The following is a 9,853-nucleotide window of genomic DNA, read 5'->3' as shown; positions in this document are numbered from 1 at the left end:
GTGGACCTTCACCAGAGGAAAATCTTTCTTTGTAATATCAGCATTTTACAAAAAGATCAAAAGAAGAATATAGTAATAATAGCAATAGTATGGAAACTAGTAGAATTATTCTCATACTAATTATTGTCTGCTAGAATTAACATTACTTTGTTAGAAAACTAAATCTCAAACTTAAACGTAGCAGACTTTCTGAAACCACTTGGAAAGCTAATAATCCTAATGGAACTAGTTTATTTACTTCCTTTTAACTAATCCCTTACCTGTAATAGAACATAACAATTAGAAATTTTATTAGGGTCCTGTGTGTATTTATGTGGTCATCTGTACTTTAGTCATTTGTTTGAACAGACTCCTTTTCTCTTGGGGTCATCCCATCCATAAATGATTGATTGATAGTGCTTATATTTCACTGATAATTGAATTTTAGATAATCGTAAATTCCTAGAAAAAAGTCTTACACTTAAATTATCTTTTAACAATTATATACATGTGTTTTAAATTAATGAATGTATAATTTGTTCTTCCCCTTTGTAGGCAGTATCACCTGATAATGGCCATCCCTCCCTTTTTCCCTTGCCCCCACCACACATCACTTCTAAAAGTAAATATTTCACTTCCTAGGGAAAAAAGTACACTTTGTATATATAAAAGGGAAGTTCAAATTGAGTAAATCAAGTGCCTTTCAGAATTATTTTCTATATCCTATATATAAACAATCAGCTAAAATACTTTGTTAGCCGTTTTTCTGGCAATATGCTGGAAGAGTTAGCTGGAAGTTTAGAGCTTTCTTACAGCTAGTTTAAAAATAAAACAAAGGTCTCTTATACTCCACATTTCAGTGTGATTTGATTTTTTTTCCTCTTATATTTGAAAATAAACAAAGAACAGAAGGTATTATGCTAGGTGCTAGAATTATAAAAAGGAAATGGCCTGCCCTCAGGAAGCTTACACTCTTATTGGGGGAGGGGGGTGAAGTATACATCTACACAAATAAGTATAATGTAAAGAAAATTAAGAACAGACAATGGCATCAGGTATAGCTTCATGGAGGCAGTGACACCTGAAACTTGAAGGAAAACAAAGTTCCTAAGAGGCAGACAGGAGACAATTTAAAAATAGCCAGTAGTTCAATTTAGCTAGAACATAGTGTTTGTACAGGAGAACAGAATGAAATAAAACTGGAGGTGTAGGTGTGGGCGCCAGATTGTGGAAGGCCTTCCAAGCTAAGGAGTTTTTTAAAGCTGATGTGCCAGAGAATATTTTAGGATTCCTGTCCTACTCTCCATCCCCACTTCTAGTTATAAAGATAAATCTCTAGTCTGTCCCTATTTTGTCCTTTGCTCCAAACTCTCAGACTTCTTTTCATAAACAGTATCTATGTCCACTCTAGGATAGGATTGGAGAGCAGGAGAAGATGGATTAAGGTTGAAATGAGAAAGTTTTTCCCCAAATCTAAAAATAAGCAAATTCTTTCAGATTTAATTCAATATTTGTTAAGTTCTTACTTTGTGCAAGGACAGAAACAAAGAACAATTCCTGACTGGATTCTTACTAAGCTTTATGTGTATCTAAAAGACTGAGCACAAGTGGCTTCTGTTAAAGTGCTTTGGAATATATTTAGAGCAGGTACAGGTATCATTGTCAACTAGTTTACAAACTAGGAGATTCTTCCCCCTTCCACTCCAATATTTTCCATTTTCTTTCCTCCCTGGACCCCCGCCATTATAACTCTTCACAGTAAATAAAATACTTATTTTATGCATGTCTTTGCAAGTAACAGATAAGTAAAAGCTAACCACTAATTCCTATGATGTTACTGTGGTTCATTTAAATAGGCTTGCCTGGCATTTAAGTCTTTCCAGCTAATTAAATTCATTTCAGCAGACACATCAACAATCCTATTAGTCCTACTATTCGTCCTAATTTATATCAGACGTTACTTTCTAAAATATCACCAATTTTTTTTTCCCAAAGTCTTTAACTTGAACATTTTTTTTTCTTCTGCTTATTCCTTTTTTTTATTTTGTTATCACGTAAAACTTCAAGGTATTTAATTCCTCCAGGTAGGTGAACTCTTGTAACTTGTAACTATGATTGTGATCAATGTTGGGATCTAATACTTGTTCACTTTTAAAGAAGTGGATGACATCATGTGGTTGCCATAATTAGATATATTCTTTTGGATTTGCTTTGCTTACTCTGCATCATTACATATAAATCTTCCTCTATTTCTTTGCAGTTTTCAGAAAAAGAAATTGTCCATTAGTGTTTCAATTGTCCCACATCCCTTCCAATATTTATCATTTTTTTTTCTGTCTTACTAGCCAGTCTGATTGATGTGAAGTGATACCTCAAAGCTGTATTATATTTTTCTAGACTGAAATACTGTAATGATGTAGAGCATTTTTTCATATGATTGTAGATAGCTTTGATTTCTTCTACAATTATAATTAGTGTTGCTATAAATTTTCATGAGATATAGGGTTTTCCTTGTTTTCAGTAAACTCCTTGAAGTATAAATAAACTCAATTACTGGCCAGTAAAATGTAAGCTCCTTTAGGACAAGGGTTTTGGTTCTATCTGCTATTGCCTTGCTTAATTGTCAGTTGATAAATATTTGAATTGTTTTATTGAATTGAATGAACAATTTTTAAACTTTTCTTGCACAATTTTTAATTTTCCAAAATAGCTGAACCAATTCACAGCTAACCAGCTGTTAATTATTCTTTCATTCCTATCATTTTTTCATTTCCTATTTTGGCCAATTTTAAAGTATGAAATGATCTTAGAATTTTTAAGACTTAAAACTTTTGACAAGGTATTTAAACTTGTCAAAAAATGTTAAGCTACAAAGGACCTCAGCCTAACTCCTCATTGTACAGCTGAGGAAACGTGGGCCCAGAGAGATTAACAAGAGCTTGCCTCTAGGTCAGCTGTTTGATATAGTGAGGGCATTGTTCCCACATTTCATAAGCCTCATTTTTTGGCCAGAAATTTCCATCTCTTTTCCCCAAATTGAACTTAGCGATCCCATGGCCTAGCTTGAGCTTGGCCTTCTTTTGTTTATCCATTCTTTGGTAGAAGTATATGAAGGAAGAGCAAATGGAGTTCATCAGTAAAGATTAAATCCTGGATCACTGAAGAGAGAGTTGATCCTAAACAATATGGGAAAGAAAACATTTGATTTAGGCTTCCCCCCACGCCAGCTCCGTGAACTTTTTTTTCTCTTTAAGGAGCTCCTCCATCCTAAGGGACTCACTATTCCCTTACTGCTTAATAAGTATTACCAACCCCACCAACCCCAGCCATGGCACTTAACCTAGGTTTGCCTTTTGTGTGTGTGTGTGTGTGTGTTTTTATTTACCAGATATTTGCATGGGTAATTTTATAACATTGACAATTGCCAAACCATTTGTTCTAATTTTTCCCCTCCTTCCCCCCCCCCCCAGATGGCAGGTCGACCAACACATGTTAAATATGTTAGAGTATAAATTAAATACAATATATGTATACATGTCCATACAGTTATTTTGCTGTACAAAAAGAATCAGACTTTGAAATAGTGTACATTTGGGGCACCTAGGTGGCGCAGTGGATAGAGCACCAGCCTTGAATTCAGGAGGACCTGAGTTCAAATCTGGTCTCAGACACTTAACACTTCCTAGCTGTGTGACCCTGGGCAAGTCACTTAACCCCAGCCTCAGGGGGGGGGGGAATAATAGTGTACATTTAGCCTGTGAAGGAAATCCAAAATGCAGGTGGACAAAATTAGAGAAATTGGGAATTCTATGTAGTGGTTCATAGTCATCTCCCAGAGTTCTTTCGCTGGGTGTAGCTGGTTCAGTTCATTACTGCTCTATTGGAACTGATTTGGTTCATCTCATTGTTGGAGAGGGCCACGTCCATCAGAATTGATCATCATACAGTATTGCTATTGAAGTATATAATGATCTCCTGGTCCTGCTCATTTCACTCAGCATCAGTTCATGTCAGTCTCTCCAGGCCTTTCTGAAATCATCTTGTTGGTCGTTTCTTACAGAACAATAATATTCCATAATATTCATATACCACAATTTGTTCAGCCATTCTCCAATTGAGGGGCATCCAGTTTCCAGTTTCTGGCCACCACAAAGAGGGCTGCCACAAACATTCTTGCACATACAGATCCCTTTCCCTTCATTAATATCTCTTTGGGATACAAACCCAGTAGCAACACTGCTGGGTCAAAGCAAAGGTATGCAGAGTTTGATAACTTTTTAAGCATAGTTCCAAATTGCTCTCCAGAATGTCTGGATGTATTCAGAGTTCTAGGTTTGCCTTTTTAAACATTTTTCAATAGTATTTTATTTTTCTAAATACATGTGAAGATAGTTTTCAACATTCATTTTTATAAGACATTGTGCTCCAAATTTTTTTCCTCTTCCTTCCTCAAGACAGCAAAGTAATCTGATATAGGTTCAATATGGGCAATCCTTTTAAGTATATTTATATATTTGTCATGTTGTGCAAGAAAAATCAAATTAAAAGGGAAAAAAATTAAGGAAAAAAAGTGAAATGTTTTCCATCTCAAGTCTGTTGGAATTGCCTTGAATCACCACTGCTGAGAAAAGCCAAGTCCATCACAGTTGATCAGCACATATTCTTGCTGTTGCTGTGTACAATATTCTCTTGGTTCTGCTCACTTCACTCAACATCAGTTAATATCTCTGCAGCCCTCTCTGAAATCAGCCTGCTGATCATTTTTTATAGAACAATAATCTTCCATAACCTTCATATACCATAGCTTATTTAGCCACTTTCCAACTGATGGGCATCCCCTCAGTTTCCAGTTCCTTGCCACTACAAAAAGGGCTGCCACAAACATGTTTGTACATGGGGGTCCCTTTCCCTTTTTTATGATCTCTGGGATACAAACCTACTAGTGACACTGCTGGATTGGTTTTATAACCCCTTGGACATACCTCCAAATTTTTCTCCAGAATATTGGATCAGTTCAGAACTTTATCAACAATGCATTAGTGTCCCAGTTTTCTAGCCTTACATTTCAATAGAAATTCCATATTCTGGATTATTCCCTGATGTCATCAAAGTAACTGTCTAGTGTCAGCTCGATGTATAAATGAGGTCAGCATACCTCTTTGGTATGATTTTTAGGTGAAGAAACCCTGCCTTTTAAAAACTTCTCCCACTGGCCTATGAGAATGTTTGAAATTTTGCAGTTATTTTCGTTCAAAAGATTTGCCAAACTTTCAAAGGACTTTATTTTATCAGAGCTTTTGTTTCCGAAATACATTGGCTAGTAGTATTTGTGAAAAATGTTAAAGGCTCTAAAGCTAGTCACACATCCCATCTCAAATGGCTAGAAGCTCCAGTGTTTTAATTGGTACTTCTCCCAGGTGACTTGCTTGCATTTTAATGAGCTTTGATCCAAAGGTTAAAGGAAGGGGGTTTGTGGACAACTGGAAATGAGCCACAATTGAGTTCCTGGCTGCCAACATGAGCCAGTTATTCCTGGGTTGCCTTCTGTTTGATGTTCTCAGCCTCACCATAAGAGGGCACTGGTGACTCTTTGTAACATGCTGTTGTCTCCAGAAGCTGCTGATTGCTCTCTGGGAGGAGATCTGCTGTGTCAACTCAAATCTCTTGGACAGATTCTTCTTCCTGTAGAGAACCGTTGTCTCCAGACAGTTGCCGTTAACTCTGGTCCAGAGTAGCAACTTCCCTCTTTTATCCTCCCAGAGAATGGGCATGGGATAATGCAAGGGCTTCTGGGAAAAATTACTTCAACCAATGAACTTGCTCCTCCTAAGCATGCAAGCTCTTCCCCAGAAATTCACAAGTAAAACTTCCAGTAAAGGCCTGAGCTAGAGAATTGTCAAGTACCGACTTAGCACTTAGTAAGAACCTAATATCTCTAAAGTACTGACTTAGCATTTAGTAAGAACCTAATATCTCTATCTCATTAGCACTTAGTAAGAACCTAACAATTCTTGTGTTGTGGAGGGGCATCATCTCACACCCTGTCTATGCTTAGCCTATTATATATGCAATGGTGACTGGAAGCTGTCCTCCTTTAGGAGAAGTGTGCTAGACAAGGATGCTGTCAGGTGTGTGACTGAAAAAAAGGTGGGCAAGTTACGTGGAGAAAATTGAGAGTCTACTCCACAGATATATCTAGATAATATCAGGAAAATTACAAGGTTCTCACCACGTGGGTAGTCACCATAGGAGTATTTATGGAAAGGCAGAGGAAACTTAGAATGAGAGTATGGGATAGGCTGCAATCTGCATGGTTGAAGTTCTAACCCTTTTTTTTTTTTTTTAATTTTTATTTTATAATTATAACATTTTTTGACAGTACATATGCATGGGTAATTTTTTACAACATTATCCCTTGCACTTACTTCTATTCAGATTTTTTCCCTTCCTCCCCCAACCCCCTCCCCCAGATGGCAAGCAGTCTTATATATGTTAAATATATTACAGTATAATTTAGATACAATATATGTGTGTAGAACCGAATTTTTTGTTGCACAGGAAGAATTGGATTCAGAAGGTAAAAATAACAGTTTACACTCATTTCCTAGTGTTCCTTTTCTGGATGTAGCTGGTTCTGTCCATCATTAATCAATTGGAATTGGATTAGTTCTTCTCTATGTTGAAGAAATCCACTTCCATCAGCATACATCCTCGTACAGTGTCATTGTTGAAGTGTATAATGATCTTCTGGTTCTGCTCGTTTCACTCAGCATCAGTTGATGTAAGTCTCTCCAAGCCTCTCTGTATTTCTCCTGTTGGTCATTTCTTACAGAACAATAATATTCCATAACATTCATATACCATAGTTTACCCAACCATTCTCCAATTGATGGACATCCATTCATCTTCCAGCTTCTAGCCACTATGAAAAGGGCTGCCACAAACATTTTGGCACATACAGGTCCCTTTCCCTTCTCTAGTAGTTCCTTGGGGTATAAGCCCAGTAGTAGCACTGCTGGGTCAAAGGGTATGCACATTTTGATAACTTTTTGGGCATAATTCCAGATTGCTCTCCAGAATGGTTGGATTCTTTCACAACTCCACCAACAATGCATCAGTGTCCCAGTTTTCCCACAGCCCCTCCAACATTCATCGTTATTTGTTCCTGTCATCTTAGCCAATCTGACAGGTGTGTAATGATAGCTCAGAGTTGTCTTAATTTGCATTTCTCTGATCAGTAGTGATTTGGAACACTCTTTCATAGGAGTGGAAATAGTTTTAATTTCATCATCTGAAAATTGTCTGTTCATATCCTTTGACCATTTATCAATTGGAGAATGGCTTGATTTCTTATAAATTAAAGTCAATTCTCTGTATATTTTGGAGATGAGGCCTTTATCAGAACCTTTAACTGTAAAAATTTTTTCCCAATTTGTTACTTCCCTTCTAATCTTGTTTGCATTAGTTTTGTTTGTGCAGAAACTTTTTAATTTGGTGTAATCAAAATGTTCTATTTTGTGATCAATAATGGTCTCTAGTTCTCCCTTGGACACAAACTCCTTCCTCCTCCACAAGTCTGAGAGGTAAACCATCCCATGTTCCTCCAATTGATTTATGATTTCGTTCTTTATGCCTAAATCTTGGACCCATTTTGATCTAATCTTAGTATGTGATGTTAAATGTGGGTCCATGCCTAGTTTCTGCCATACTAATTTCCAGTTTTCCCAGCAGTTTTTTCTGAATAATGAATTCTTATCCCAAAATTTGGGATCTTTGGGTTTGTCAAAGATTAGATTGCTATTTTTATTCACTATCTTGCCCTGTAAACCTAACCTATGCCACTGATCAACTAGTCTATTTCTTAGCCAATACCAAATGGTTTTGGTGATTGTTGCTTTATAATATAGCTTTAAATCAGGTACACTTAGACCACCTTCCTCTGACTTTTTTTTCATTAATTCCCTTGCAATTCTCGACCTTTTATTCTTCCATATGAATTTTGTTATTATTTTTTCTAGGTCATTAAAATAGTTTCTTGGGAGTCTGATTGGTATAGCACTAAATAAATAGATTAGTTTGGGGAGTATTGTCATCTTTATTATATTCGCTCGGCCTATCCAAGAACACTGAATGTCTTTCCAATTATTTAAATCTGACTTTATTTTTGTGGCAAGTGTTTTGTAATTTTGCTCATATAATTCCTGACTCTCCTTTGGTAGATATATTCCCAAATATTTGATACTATCAACTGTTATTTTGAATGGAATTTCTCTTTGTATCTCTTGCTGTTGGATTGTGTTGGTAATGTATAAAAATCCTGAGGATTTATGTGGATTTATTTTGTATCCTGCGACTTTGCTAAAATTCTGAATTATTTCTAATAGCTTTTTAGCAGAGTCTTTGGGTCTAGCAGAGTCTAAGTATACCATCATGTCATCTGCGAAAAGTGACAATTTGATTTCTTCATTTCCTACTCTAATTCCTTGGATCTCTTTCTCGGCTCTTATTGCCAAGGCACCCTAATTTTATCTTATGGGTCCTTGAAAGTCTATATAGAAACATTATCCCAGAGCCTGCAAAAGGGAGGGAAGAATAAGCATTAATATAATGCCTACTGCGAGCTAAGAGTTTTTTCTGGTTTTTTTTTTTGTTGTTTTTTTTAAACGATATTATCCTTACAATTAATCCTTACTACTCTGAATATAGGTGCTCTTATCTCCATTTTACAGTCAAATGGTGAACAAGTTTAAACAGAGGCAAACAGTTTAAATGATTTGCCCAGAGTCACACAGCTAGCAAGTGTCTGAGGCCACATTTGAACTCATGTCTTCTGGCTCCAAGCTTCGGTTTATAAGGTCATCAGCTCCCTCATGAACCTTTTAAATGTCAGGGGTTTTTTTTGTTTTGTTTTGTTTTTTTGTTTTTTGTTTTATCATTTCAGTAGATATTAGTGACTTGTATCTCCTGGGTAGAAATAGACTTCCACCTCTTCCCCAAATTTCTTTTTTTTTGGAATCTATGCGAGAGCTTTCCCTATGTTTCTTTCCCCTTAGGTCACTTCTTTGTTGTGCCTTCCTTCTTTACCAAACCCCTGCAGCATCAAGGGAATGGTTTTGTCCCAGTCAGGAGCCTAATCTAACCCCACCAGTTTGAGACCTCAGAGAAATGAAGGTCCCCTCCTCCACCTTAGAGGAATCAAGACTTGGAGAAATGCTCAGAATGCGTTCCTATGCTTGAGAAACTCTGCATAGAATCACAGATTCAGGACTGGAAGGAACTATAAAAGTAATTTAGAATGCCACCAGAATTTGAAGATGAGACTTTCCAATATGATCCAATCCAAATAGAAAAGAATACCCAATATAACATACATAACAAATATTCATCCAGGCTGTTTGAAGACATTTGGATAGAGAAATTATCATCTCCCCAGGAAGTCCATTATACATTTTTAAATTATTCTAATTGTTAACAAGTTCTTCCTGATGTCAGATCGCCTCTTTGCAATTTAGCCCATCACGTAAATTCTACATTCTGGGGTCAAACCAAGCAAATCTAATCCTGCCTTCACTTGATAGCCCTTCAAATATTGGAACACAGCTATAAAGATGTGCTCAAGAATGAAAATATGAAGACACAAAGTGAAACACTTATGAGAAAGAAAAATGGTGATTTTCAGTAACTGAGATTTAAAAAACAAATCACAAGGAGACAGCTAGGGTGGTGCAGTGGATAGAGCACCAGCCCTGAAGTCAGGAGGACCTGAGTTCAAATTGGCCCCAGACACTTAACATTTCCTAGCTGTGTGACCCTGGGCAAGTCACTTGACAACTGTGAGGTATAGAAAATCCTATCCAAAAATGACTACTCAGAG

Source organism: Sminthopsis crassicaudata, chromosome 4 (assembly GCF_048593235.1).
Source record: "Sminthopsis crassicaudata isolate SCR6 chromosome 4, ASM4859323v1, whole genome shotgun sequence".
In the NCBI taxonomy this organism is placed as follows: domain Eukaryota; kingdom Metazoa; phylum Chordata; class Mammalia; order Dasyuromorphia; family Dasyuridae; genus Sminthopsis; species Sminthopsis crassicaudata.
The sequence above is the reverse complement of the archived record's forward strand: the minus strand, read 5'-3'. Positions refer to the sequence as shown.